The sequence below is a fragment of the Apteryx mantelli genome, chromosome 1 (assembly GCF_036417845.1).
Source record: "Apteryx mantelli isolate bAptMan1 chromosome 1, bAptMan1.hap1, whole genome shotgun sequence".
In the NCBI taxonomy this organism is placed as follows: domain Eukaryota; kingdom Metazoa; phylum Chordata; class Aves; order Apterygiformes; family Apterygidae; genus Apteryx; species Apteryx mantelli.
The window spans coordinates 183,674,462-183,689,125 of record NC_089978.1 but is presented as its reverse complement, the minus strand read 5'-3'; the positions used below and the strand labels follow the sequence as shown (position 1 = coordinate 183,689,125).

The 14,664-nt window shown below is 38.1% G+C and overlaps 1 protein-coding gene across 1 annotated transcript in view; it reads right to left on the bottom strand.

The window, feature by feature from the left end:
• The window catches only part of GRIP1 (glutamate receptor interacting protein 1), a 353,208-nt gene that overhangs the window by 275,993 nt on the left and 62,551 nt on the right, over positions 1 to 14,664 (bottom strand). The gene's annotated exons all lie outside the window — the stretch shown is intronic.

Genomic DNA, 14,664 nt, shown 5'->3' with positions numbered 1-14,664 from the left:
CTGGCTGCTCGCAGGACCTCACGAGGTAAGTGGATATACCAAGAAGAAAAATAGTGACATCAAATTATTAGTAGTAGTAGGATACAAGAAATAGGCTAACCTAAATCATAGAAAAGGATGCTATTAAAAACCTTTGCTTAGCCTCACTACCACAATTATTGTCTTCACTTCAAATGTGACAACTGAAATACAATCTGTATTATTTCTTTTCAACTTCATAGTACACAGGTGTAGAAGTGAAAAAAGAATCATTCTAGCTATGAGTTGTTTCAAGTCTTCATTTTAAACAACGTTAGTCTCTAGAGGCATTTATTATTAATAGACTCTTATGACTGACACTTTCTTTGTAGGGAAAAAGAAACAGTAAAACACATGGGTTATGGATTCAGACTTAAACTTTCCTGCTTTCTTATTTTAGGACATCTGTTACTTATCAGGCTATTCTTTCATGGCAAAACAAATGCTTTAAAGCCTTCCTTGGGTTTTGGATATTGCTGGTTTAAGACAAGGAAAGATGATTTGTTGAATACAGACAGAATAACCAGTCGAAATAACACAGCCCATTTAAGTCCTCAGATCTAGTCTGAATGCCAGGTACTCTTCAGTGCCAAAAAGTCTTTTGACCTCTTTAATAACCCACAAATCATCCAAGGAGCTACCACGACCAATGGTCAAACTTGGAGGGTCCGAGCACACTGGGCAAAGCCCTGGGTGCAAGGACAGAAATGGCTTAACTGGAAAATTAAGCCTGCTAACTTAACTAACTGAACTACAGTGGAGTGTAGCAGTTTCCCCCTTAAACCTACAGGCTGAGCTTTCTCGGGATGACCCTTTGTCAGACAGACACAAGAGGTTGTCCAGGATCTCTTGTACATGAAGTAATTCCTCTGCAGGTTGGTGAACAGCGAAACCAAATCTGTAAGCATGTAACTTGGACAGAACTTCAAGCCCTGTTTGGCAATTTTTACTATGAATGTGTTTCTAGAGCCCAATAATTTTTTATTCCAAAGTTAATAGCAGTAGCAGATGGACAGGAGTCTCTTATTGTCACGGGTCATATAGGGTGAGGAAACAAATACCCGAAACAAGGAACTGCTTTTTGTCTAGAAAAGCAGCACTGTGTGCAGTGCACACACACTGAACTGCTAGCATAGTGACCCTTATGAGATACTTCATACATCACCTCTTGGAAAAATGGTTTACCCTGGAGACGTATATGCATCTTTGAGAAGCTGCAGAATTTTGAGCATCTGCAAGGACAGCTGGTGTGATGGTTACAGCAGCTGTCTCCCTTGAATTATGAAATTGTGCCTTGCCCACAGAAAGGATCAACGTCATGCAAATCTCACAAACCTGAATTCAAATCAAAAGAAAATGAAGGTGGACAAATAACAGTTATGTGAATAAACCGCTAGGACGTTGTGAGCCAGAATTTTCTGAATCACTCCATAGTTTTCAAATAATATATTACATACTATATCTTACAATACATAGTACATCTACATGGCTTCCATCTGAACAGTCATTTTATTTTGAAATGTCTATTAAAATGCTATGAAAAGCTTTTGGGGAAAAAAAGTAGGAGGCAGGAAGGCTATGGAGTTTTTAACCTCACTAAAACACTTATTTTTTTCACTCAGAACAAGCATGAGACATCTTCAGCCCCCAGCAAGGTTTTCCAGCCTGAGCAAATTGTGCCTTGGTTCACAGCCAATTTGTAATGTGACTGACCTAATTTATTATGTATCACTACTACTTCAAAAGAGGAAAAGCACTGAAGAAAGAAACAGAGTTACATGGGTATAAATGACCTGTCTCCATTAAATGGTTAAGGGAAATAATTCCGATTACTATTTTTTAACTTGCTATTCAATATTCACTGCTTTGTGTGAACAAAGAATGCTATTCTTAATGAAATACAGTTAATAAAATAACAGCTGAGGTTGCCTGCTCATATATTAAATGCAAGAGGAAGGGGCTTGTAAGGAAGCCCTCTTCCTGAGGCTTGACTTCACTTTAGAGAGGTTCCCACAAGCCTAGAGGATTCCTTGGGCTGCACCAGCAGTCGCAGCCAACTGCTCAAAGCCCTTGAAACCCCTCAGCTGGGTCTGGCCCCTCTTACAGCACTGGTACAACAGACTTCTGAGGAACTCCAAAATCACATCATTTAGTTCCTCCGGAAGGAGCAGTGGGAGGCGGAGAAGAAAAGATCTAAGCAAGCAACAGCTGACAGGTACTTTTCTTTTTTTTTCTACTTCCCAAGGAGTCTCTGCAGAAGAGAAAAGATGCATTTGCACAAAGCGGATGAAGGAGCCACGTGAGCGCAAGGCTGGCACAACGCCTGGAGATACCAGAACCGCAACTCCTCAGAGAGGAGCCACCTCACCACGTGCGCACAAAGAGGGCATCATCTGGCTACTGAAATGGTCCTTGTACGGAGCACGAGTGCCAAAGATTGATCTCATGCAGCAATATCGGATTAATGGAAGTCTCCATTTAAGAAAGTTATCAGCCCTCTTCAATTCTGGAAGTGCTGTTACTAATTCATCAGTGGAGAATGCACTTCAAAAAAAAAAAAACTGAAAAATCCTTTGTATTATCCATTTACATGAACATGGACTATGGATCCTGTAATTTAAATAATCTAGGACATTCAAAGACAAAGCAAAAGTCTTAGAAAGCAGCTGGTAATCTGTGAATCAATTTAAATACTAATAGAGGACAGAAAAATCATCCAGTGATTTACCCTGTACAGACAACATGACTAGAAACCCACCATAGGTACAGTAGGTGCTGGACAAAGTTTTCCATTAATTTTATTTGATCAGAACTTTTGTGGATTCAAATGGGGAATAAAGTCATTAAAGTTTCACATACTTGGAGCATTTATATAAATTTGTGATTTTTCTTCATGTTTTTATTTCCCTTCCCTCCTTTTATCAGGCATAAAAAAATCTGGAACAAATATTTATTCAAAATTATTGTGCTTATTGAAAAATTCTTTGTTCTACAATCAAAATATATACCCAAAAGTACAAATGAATACAAAACCCAACTGATTTTGGTTTGCAACAGTTTGCTTAGTCATCAAAAACCGTAAACTTTCAGTTAATATTACATGAATTTTTATTAATGTAAAAAAATCCTTAATTCATGATTTAAAGCCTGAAGCAATCGCAAATAAAACAGGTTTACTATTAAAACATTGCACACCATCAGTACATTTCCTTCACTAAAGAACTATGTCCATTTTGTAAAAGGGAATCCCCCTCAGTTATTGCAAAAAATCATCTGTGGAAAAGAATGCCAAGTTACAAAAATGTCATTTAACTATTACCATAACAAGCTGGCAAGCAACAGAGCTCAGAGGAATCCATTCAGAAGAGCTCCAATAAGCAATCCAAGGAACAGGAAACCAATAAAACATTTTAGTGTCTTTTGTCAGGATCATGCACAGTTGATTAATTTACTAATAGATTTACACATAAGAAGTTATCTTGGTATATCACTGTCATTTTGTGATAGAGGGTTCTCAAAAGTGCTTCATGATTAACATCACACACAATTTCAGTTACCAAGAAAGTCCATCAAGCTCACTGTAAATGTAGCCTGATTCAATCTCTTTAGCAGCACTCTAACATGCATAGAAGAAAACATTCTTATAGCCCTCCAGGTATGGCAGGTATTTCTTATCTGCACCACTCCATGGTTATTGACAATGAACAGTTAATTGTGCGCATTCATCACATTGCTGGCCTTATTCACGCTTCAAAATTCTGCCTCTGATAATGGCAAGGCAGCAAAGCAAATAAATCTGTTATTCTTTTTTTTTTTTTTAACTCCTGCATATTTAAACACACAAGAATCAGACACCTTCCACTGACATGCTGAAAACTCTGCTAATAATACTAAATACGATGATAGGGAACATGAACAGATTTGCACATTAGTAAATTTAATTACTACTTTAAAGTGAATTTAAGCATTACAGCTACACAGGACTTTATAAAGTACACTACAGATTGTATCCTCCACAAAGATTACATCCTAATCAGAGATACAAGCAGGATGCCTGTTCCTGACCTACTGAAAGGGTGTGAACAGGTAAATTTAACAGCATTCAGACTGGCTGCCGCCTTCTGTGTGGGGCCAGCAGTTCTGCAGGGGCCAACAACTCCTCTCTCCTTCTGATTTTGCTTTCTAAGCTCCAGATCTCCTCAGAAGGCCCTGAACTGAATCATTCTAAGGTCTCCAAACCCTCTAACTTCTGTCTTTTGTATGGGACATGCATAACATTGACCTAATTTTCCCAATTTTGAGGCATGAATGACAAAGAAAACTTATACCTACTGAGCCTTTCAGAGCCTTCACAAGTCATCTAGTGCTCCTGATCACAAAATGCTGTCAACTCGACACACTGCAAGAGCTAGGCAACAGTACACTCAGTTGAAGGGGCAAATTCCAATAAAATGACAGAATTGCAGAACACAGTGACAGTGAATAATTTCTTCCTACCCCCAGTGAAAAGCTAGCCAGGTTTATCAAGCCTCTTCAATACGTATCTATGAGGGCGGGGGAAGAACAACAAGACAGTTTGAGGGTTGTCATTCCTTAACCATCCATAGCGCTTTTATCATTCTCTCTGAATTGAGCAATGGGATCAGTTTGTGGTAGTTTGTTTTTTCTCCACAAATTGGAGGTGCGGGAAGAAAGGGACTGAAGGACAAATGACACCACGTTCACAAAACAGTGTCTTTTCCCACGGCTGAACTTGCTTCTTTTTTGTTGAAAAAATTCAGACTTATGGCACATTTCTAGAGCCTCAGTAACCCTAGATCTCCAAGTGGCTTTCTGGTCAAGCTTTTTGCCATGTTCACTTTGTACTAAAAGCAAAGTTTTTTTTCTGGAGTGAACTTTGATTTTCTGACCACCAGAGAGAAGTACTATTGCGCGCAACACATGATTCTTCTGAAAGTTATGCAGAAACCACTGCCACCACACACTGTGGTGTCTTGTTTGCTTAACAGTGTTATCAGCAGGAACATACTTCAAAGTCTGTATAGGGTCCTTACTCATTTCTGGCTAAGATTCAAGAAATTGATACTTAAAGTTTCACATGATTTGAGACACACACAACAAGAAGTTGTTTCTTTTTCCACACACTGTTAAGACAGTTCTTAGATCCAAAGGAGGAGAGGGGAGCTGAGCCCTCCCTCCAGAGGGGAGAATTTTCAGCAGATCACAGTGGTATTATTTTCTCTTACTGGTCTGCCACAGCCCATTGGATTATCTGAAAATTTTCATGCATCTCAGCTTTCATGCATCTCAGCTTATCCTTGTCCTGTACGATTTTAATTTATTGTATATTTTCATCTTAAAAAAACCATATGCTAGACGCATTTAGTAAGTCAGTCACTAACACTGTTAAAACTACAGTCTAGCTATCAGGTGTCCCACCCCAAAGCTAGGAAGTAGTTAACATCCTGGTTAGCTTATGTTTGACAAATTCCTATGGGGGATTTAGACAACTTGTACTAAATACAAGTATCAGCATACCATTGGGTTAGCCAGGGATGCTACAAAGTTGTCTTCATGATTGTTTTTACCAGCTGTAGGGAGAAAGAAAAAAAGCAAACAAAACAACCTATTCAGAATTGCACACGAAAAGCAGTTCTAGCACAATTTTTAACCATTTACCATAAATTTTCCACACTGTCTCCTGGCAATTCCTATCCAGCTAAAGCAGTTCATGTGGAAATTCTCTTAATTAAAACTTCTGCGCACTTCGATCTACCTTGGTATAGAAGAGAGCTCTATGTGTTGCTTTATTTTGTTTTTTACTGTTTTTCAATAACACCTAAACTTTTAGACATTTAGCACTAGAGTCAAACTGAAAGCAAAAAAAATCATTGTGGGAAACACAGCACTGAACATCTTTACTAAAGAAAGATCAACGTTTTACTTGACGTATATGCTACAAAAGCTTGCACAATTCTGCTTTAAAACACTTTGGCCTTCTAATTTTCTATCATTTTTACATAAAAATATGGATTCAGAATATACGTACAAACTGCAAATGAACGCATTCTTCTACCCCAAACTCTCATTCTATGGTTACAGCACAGTGCCATCTGCTGTACATTTGTTTACATACAATTGTTCCAACCTCCAAAATAACAAAGAAAACCTCATGATGATTGTTTAAAAACTTTGAGCATAGGCAGTCTTACAATACACAATTTTATCACTGACATTTTATATAAAAATAAGATGGAGCACTGCATTTTCTATTATGCAAGTATACAAAAGACTACACAGATGTATGCTAACATATGGGAGGCTGCTGAATAAAGAAATCAAATAAGACCATAGGGAACCATTGCTTTTATTTCTCACAGGAAAAAACTGATTTTTGTGGTCACAGCTGGAGTTTACATGAATCTTCTTCAATAAAATATTAATATGCACTTTTTACTGCATTCCCTCATTAGCAACAAATGATGCCACAGACTGTAAGAAAGCTGCCAATTTTCAGAGCTCAGCTTTCTCCAGCATACGCCTGCTGATGATTTTTTTAAATACATTTTCAGGGTAAATCAAGAAGCAAAAAGTGGTGTCCTTGGGGACCTGAGGAGAGCCAATGAAATGTTCACAATAAATCTCTGGGATAATACATCTCAGTATAATTACTTCATCAGAGCTTGGACTGAAATTAATCACATAGTGAGAGGGACCTGCATTATTTGTACATATTCCTACTGCATCCTGACCTTATCAAACAACCCTAACAGACTGGCAAGGTCTCCTTTTCATTTCCAATGAGAATTTTATCTTTCCTTGGAGACCCTAAACAGACCTGCTTTTCAAGTGGCTACAAAGCCCACTTTGGTCTAGAGAACAGATGTGTTATTTCTGATTTGCCACTAGAGAGACCATTGGATTGGCTACAAGAGCCACTAATACAGCAAAATATTCTCCAGTTACCGCTTATTCATATAAGTGGACATTAAAAATATTGGAGGTCTCATGGTACCTCTCAACCCCCCTCTCCATGACTTACTGTACGAGGGCCAAGGAAACACAGCCAGCTGTTGAATGCAGTTCCCAGTTACAGCCCTGCATGGGTGTAAGGAGCACACTGTGGTCAAAGGGCAGCTCGCACCCGTGCAGCAAGCACAGGCACCAGCAAGGTGTGCTGCAGCGCTCAGACATTTCTACCACTGTGCTACAACGTAAAGAATTTTTGGAAATACTGGTCATACTCCCTTTTCTCCAACATGTTCTTACTGCTGCAACTAAGTACCACAACAGTATCTATGTTGTTTTCTATTAAAATTACATGTATGAAGCCACTGTCATTCAGTCTCCTGAAAACTAGTTCTTAGAAACCTAAGACTTTCCATCAAATGGATGGACAATTTAACAATATATTGCTATAAAGCAATTTCAGCTTCTTTCATTATTCAATGAATGGAAATGCGCCACATATTTGTAAACCTCAAGGAGGTCAGCCCAGGAGGTTGTGTGCCTCAGTATTTCAGATGTTTCTTATAATTTCACCACAGGCAAAATTCTTATTCTGATCAGGTGAGGCTCAAGATTTCATTCTTATGGTCACAAAAATGCTGAAAATATGGCTCATGCTCAGAAACTGGAAGGTAAATTTCAAATAACAAAATAATTTTACAATGTTGAGATTTTTTGAACGCTTGCTTTTGGCAATGCTGCAGACGGTTAACAACACCACAGCTGAACTCAATCTTAACTATCTAAATAATAACAACTGCATCAATACTCAGCTTTGCAAAGGGGAGGAGGTTGGAATTCTCCAGCCTACACTGCAATGCATGCAGCAGCCATGAAGAAAAAATTTAAGTGATGAAAGATGCTGCTGTCCTATTAAATGTATCTGATTTGCCCTGCTGTGATATTTCATTGATTACAAAATGAACATGTGGAGAAATAACTATAGAAGGGTACAAATATTTCTCCCAAGTCACGCCAGCCCTGCCAACCGTGAAATTTATGCTACTAAATTACTGATGCTGCTTACAAATTAGTGTTCTCAACAGAAAGAATTCTGGACCAGCAAAACATTTCAAATAGCTAATTTGTGAGCTAACCAAGGAAAATGGACAGACCTAAATTATTCTGTTGAAAATATTGCAATTAAGTCTCTGTTTGTTGAAAGTATTGATGTACATTGTCTCAGCAAGAAGCAAAGGCTCCATGCCTCTCTCAAGCTAGCATTAGCAGAAGTTATACAGATAAATTTCAAGAACAACAGGAAACTCAATTCCAGTTTTGAACAAACCCAGAAACTACTAACAGTCTAGAAAATGCAGCGTAATTCCTTTACTCTATAAAACCAATAAATGAAAATGATGAAAAGCAAAGATGCAGTTAGCAAGTTGTGCCTTGCTATCCATTTTGGACTTCAGGAGCCCAATTTGAAAACTAAACTAATTTGCATACAATAAATTTTAAAAGTGATACATTTCCATTCCTTTGAGAAGATAACTTTTCAAGTAAATTTGTTAAAATGCATGGCTGTTTCCACTCAGATGCCTGAGTTTCTGTTAATAAAACCAATGTTTGGATAAAGAAAAAGACTGATTTTTATCATTCTTATTTGTGTAATGCAGCTACGGATACATTACTTACAGATGACTATCCAGGCTATGGTATCACTAGGCCTACCTTTCTCCGAAGTCACTGGCTGCAGCAGAGTGCCTGTGAGCACTAGATACAGATCCCATGTACTCTACATTTTGCTCTGCTGATGGTTATTCAAAGCTGCCCCTACTTTCAGCCAAAGTCAGCTTATAAGATTTTCAAAGGTGAATGTAATAAATACTGAATTTTTATAGCCTAGTTTGTGTATGCTCTGCAGTAGCCATATTTTTACTTTTTCTGTGTTCCCATTCATTTCTGCAGGAAAACACTACTGACTGTAGTTGGTCTTGTAAGACTGTCTGAACACTAGTAGGACTTGAGAATGAGCAATTCATCCTGACTCACAAGCTCTTAAAAGAGGAAACCCATTTCAATCAGTAACTTGACATGCCAAAATCTCTATCCTCTAAAACTATAAAAATCACACTTTTACTGATAGAGAGTACAGCTGCAAACATTGTAACACAGATTAACCTGAAAGTAATGCATTAATTCAGCCATCTGAATTGTTCCCTTTCATGGCTTGTAGATAATAATTAACCGCTGGTGTCAACAAATAACATTCCTTCTTTAATTCAAGCGATGGAGGAAACTGCTGATGAATTCTGCTGGCAGCTTATTTGGAAAGTTTATTACTTACATCCTTTGCACCGCATGTTAATCCCAAACCTACATCACCAGCTCAGTGAACACACTAAAAATAAATGAAAAATTCTAAAACAGTTTTAGATAGTACCTTACTTGATAATCATTTCAGCTCAGACATGACCGCGAAATATCCCTGAATCTACTATGAAATCCTCAGCTTGCACAAAGTAGCAACAACTAAAATATGATTTCCTGCAGTTCTAATGTGACTTCATTTGTCCTTTTGGAAACAACGTAATCACATAATCTGCTTTTTGTTCTGTGTCTTATGTTTCGCCTTCTTCCCATATCACCTGTTGCTCCCCACTGAAATGAAGAGAGTCAGCCCAATGTGGCCACTAATTCCATACAAATCACTGGCGACTAAGGCAGGAGATGCACATTAGAAGTTTATCTAAAGAATATAAATCGGTATTTTTGTATTATACAGAAATAGCTTTGGGGTACAATGCAGCACTTTCAGGGAAAATGTCTAGGAATAAGCTGAACTGCTGCTTTGATTTTTTACTCTAAACAATCTCTCACTTAATGTTCTAAAACTGTCAAAGTTGAAAATTTATAATTCTTCAATATACAAAATATTCTTTGCTCAAGTCTATTAGCTTGAAGGGAGACTGGAAAAAATAAGTACCAAAAAACCCCTGACCAAACCTAAAGAAATAAAAATTCTGTTAACTCACAAGAGGGTTGTTTTTAAGGGTTTTTTGTTTGTTTATTTTTTGACAGAAATTATTTCCTCACAGAAAATGCAGTCTACTCCCCAGCGCCATTTCAGTTCACCAAGTTGGTTATTTCTTTCGCCAAAATACTTGTATGACAACTTCTAATTATAGAACTCCATATTTTAAGGCCAAATTCAGTATCATCTTTTGCATTATTCTTTAGTCACACCCATTAAATGTAATTTTAGCAGTCACTTTTCAAAGTAGCGCACAAACACACAGTTGTCACGAATTTGGCAACCGTGGGTGCCATCTTTCCAATTTAGTCTCCAGAAACAAAGTGGTTTCACAAGCTAAGTGTGAAGTGTCTTTGTTCCAGCCCTTTGCCGCAATATTCCACCCAAAGAAAGTCCCGTGGAACAAGGCTGCCAATCGAGGCTCCAAGGCAAGAATATAAAGCTGCGGAAGACAGTTGCCTGCCTGCTGCTGGGTTACGATTGAATTATGGGCCATTTCAGCTCAGTAGGGTTCCCACATAAAACTCATTCACTTAGGCTTTCATAAAGAGGAAGTAAACTTGACTATTAACACCTTTTCCCAGGAAAACTTGCTCAGTATGGGTGAAAAACTATTTTTGTCTTGAAAATCTGAAGTTTTTTCATTTCCATAAAGATTACTAAAACAGAGTCTATGGGGAAAACAGACTCATCTAAACACAGTCTATCATCAGTAATTCAGCAGTAATAGTGCAGTGTATACCATGTAGTATTTTGTGTTTATTAACATGTATTTTTATTACAGTGGAGCCCAGCTTTAAGTTTTACTGAGGAGTGAAAGAAAAAACATTCATTTGTATTTGTAAGTAAGCAAAGTACAACATATAACACTTAAAATGGACTGCACAGAATGTCTTTAATTTTAACTATCAGAGAACTTTCACAAGTGGCATTTAAAATGATTTTACTCTACTTATGTTCACTTTCAAAAATCTATTTTTTTAATATAAAGGTATGTTTCAGACAACAAATCAGTTAGCAGTAATACTGTCTCTCTTTTCTTAAAAAATTATTTTGTGTGTTTACACAGAATGGAAGAATTTTAAGTCAAATAAAAATACTTGAGAAATCACTCACTTTAAATGGTAGGAGATAGCAAAAGCAAAGCTGTAATTTTATACTCTATTCCTGACTGGTAACATTTTTTTTAACTGTAAATTCTTCTCCAAATGTATATTAACTCTACATATAGCACTGCCTTGCAGGCCTTGCAATTATTTCCTCATTCTGTTAGACTGGAATCTTGAGTCCCCAGCACTACAGCTTATGTTAACAGCAGTAACATGAATCCCTACCTTTCTATTACCAATAGGATGAACTGTTTCTAACACATATTTTGTATAGACAGACCAGAGATGATCCAAAAACAGAAATTCTGTCAAGAGAGGATATTACAAGATAATAGTGTTTCTTGGCAACCAAATCATTTTGCCAAAGATGTCTACTTCTTAATTAAAAGGCATTTCATTTTTAAGTATTTTGATCAGCCTCAAAAATGACCTTTGTAATCTCTAACAGCATCAAAAACATGGGTCTAGGTTTGGAAGAGGGTCAGTACTTTTCCAGCTCAGTCTCCAAAACACTAAGGTCTAAAGCTGAAAGTGAACTACTTCTCCTACATACCTTACAAAAATATCCTCAAGCAAAACATGCACACATACATAATCCAATCACACCTATTTTGGTTTGGTTTTGCTGGTGGTTTTACATAACCAAACAATCAGGAGGCTGACAGTTTCTATTTCCAATCCTGTCAGACACCAGTGTAAATAAAAAGCATTCAAATTACTGCTAACCTATTCGTGTCTTCTGACACTAAAATAAGACAAACTAAATCCCAGGTCCAGAAAGACTCTTCTTGCTTTTCCCAGTACAGTTATGAGAAGAATATCACTACTTTGAAATGTGACTGTAGTCTACCCTCTACTGAGTATAACAGAAACTGGAATGCATGGAGTAACCGAAGAAAGATTATACAAAATAATGTCAATTACACCGTAAAAGCATGTTTTCATCTTTAAAGAAGCACAGTAATGTGATTTTTGTGAAAGAAAGAGACAACTTTAAAAAGCAGAGAGCAGAGCAAAACCTGATACAAGCAGCAGTGCAGCACATCGCTTGCACTCTGCATGGTCACAGTGCTGCAGCTCGTGATTTCAGGGTAGAGAGCTTTGTCCACCATCCAGAAATGGGTAATCAAAAGCTACTTGTTCATAAAAAATAATATCACATTTTCCTCAGCTTCACCCTCTGAATAGTCAGTTGCTGTCTGTTGATTCAGTAACAGGAGTGTTTTTACTCTGATTAGTAGAGCAGCACTCTCATTTTGAGCCAAACCTGGATGGATTTTGTTGCAATACACATTATCCGCACAATTGATTTAGCCGTAACACTAAATTCTGCTTTAACTACTAAAATTGGTACAATCTCGTTGAAGACAGTTACGCATCACCAGTACTACCCAAATATGGAGTTTAGTTTGCTAATTATAATGTATCATCCAGAACGGATTAATTCGACTTCCATATTCCACTTTGGATTTGCCAGGAGACTCTTAAATTAGATAAATGGCCATGGAAATCACTCGAGACAACAAGGTGTCTAAACCTGTAAGCCTTGAAGGACTCAAAAGTTTATTCTACTATTTGCTTTCTTAGCCTAGGAGACTGGGATGTTCCTTTGCATATAATGGGGAAAGGGGGGAGAAGAGACTGTCAAACCACAGAAGTCACCCTGATTAGTGACATCTTTTGACACTAAATTTCTCAGACCTGCTGAGAATCATACACAATCAAGCAGACAACAAGCTGATAGTGCAACTAAAGCGTATTTGGACCATGATTGTTTCTATCCCCATCAGGTTATGCAAAAGGGTTAAGCCATATTATTGTTTGCAGGGACACCCAGTTTACTCTCTGCTTTTCCATCAGGACGATACTAGTGCCTGTCTATTTGACAACTGGCCTACACTGAGGCCTGTTGACCATATAGGTTCTGATTTCTTGTCATGTCATGGCAACATCACAATTAGACATTTCCTAACACTGTTCTTTTCCTGAGGACACTTGTCACCAGATGCAAGTATAGCAGATATTAAAATGGGAGAAAACCCTCCAAAGGAATCAGTGTGTCAAAATTTTCTCTTTCTTGTGCAAGATGAAAGTGGAAAATTGTGACAATTTCAATACACATGCAAACATAAGTATGTACCACAACACATGTATTAGTCCATTCACTGGTTAACTGTGATAACTGATGGGCTGGTTCTGCTAAAATGTTAAAACCAACTGTCAAACATCTTAACATTCTGCTTTACCAGAATGAAGAGAGACCACATCTAATTCTAAAAACTTTGCTTCATTCTCCACAGTGAGATTTCCAGAAAGACAAGCATGCCACAGTGCTGCAGCAAGGCTGTCTCTTCGGCAATGAATGCTGTTAAGCACGACTCTCCCAGAGCTTGTTTAAAAAACTAATGAAAGAAATGGGAATATTCCCATTTAATTATACAGGAGTTTAGATAGAGGACTGGACTGCATCCCCCAAAACAGATGTGGCAGTACTGAAGGTCTGTAACTCTCAAGAGTCCGGCTCCAAGAAGAGAATCCGCAGCATTGCGTTATGTGCCTAAGCTCCCTAAGCAATACATGAAATGAGTTTGGTGTCTTGGCACGAAAACCACGGGATCCAGCAAGTGTCAGGGAGCTGGGTGTACTGCTGCCACTGTCTGCGGCATCTGAAACTGCTCCTGTCCCTGGGGTCGAGCACTGCTGTGTAGCCTTGAGTTTGACATCCACTTGGGCTTCATGACCACACATGCTTCCTGCTTTCAAGTGCTCAAGTCACTTTTGGGAGCTTGGGTTTTTTTTAACGGTTTTTGTTTCTTAAATACAAGAAAGGGGTCACATTTTACACAATGGCATAAGGGTTAGAGCACTTTCTAAGACATGGGTCAACTCCCTGCTTAGCACAACAGTGCTCCAGAAGAGGGTTGTGACCACCAGGTTTATAACCTAAAAAAAGGAGGGAAGGAGAAGAGACTGCAAAGCAGACAAGGCAACGGGCACACCTCACCCTTTCTACTGAAACCAGGCCCACTTTAAAGAATGCAAGATTTATGGGGTGACGAAGAGACAACACAAGGAAAGGTCCAATTTCAATTTTTAGCTTAGTGATAGGAACAGTCTTCTGGGAGTAGGAATACCTGATACCAAGCTCTCAACACTATTTACACAGTTCGCCTCGCTGCCATTTAAAATCAGATAAATAAAGTCCTGAAGAAAAAATAAGAATTTGAGACTTTTTTTTCCTCCAACTGAATTCTCTAAATCATTAGAGTAGAGGAGTTATGCTCTTCCATGCATACATTTCTTTTTCAGCATAGCTTCACCAGCAGGAGATGAGAATGACTGTTACAATCTAGCATCCCACTTTAGAGCAAAATCACTCTCGTGAGCCCCTCTGAGGTTCACAAAGGCACTGAATCAAAGCTTCTCCTTTTAAAACAAGCACTCTAATCATTATACTATATAAATCATATGAAAATAAGGCCCTACCATCATTTACATTTTCAGTGGAAATGGCTGCAGCTGCTGTGGTTTGTGTTAGATTCAGTGCTGACA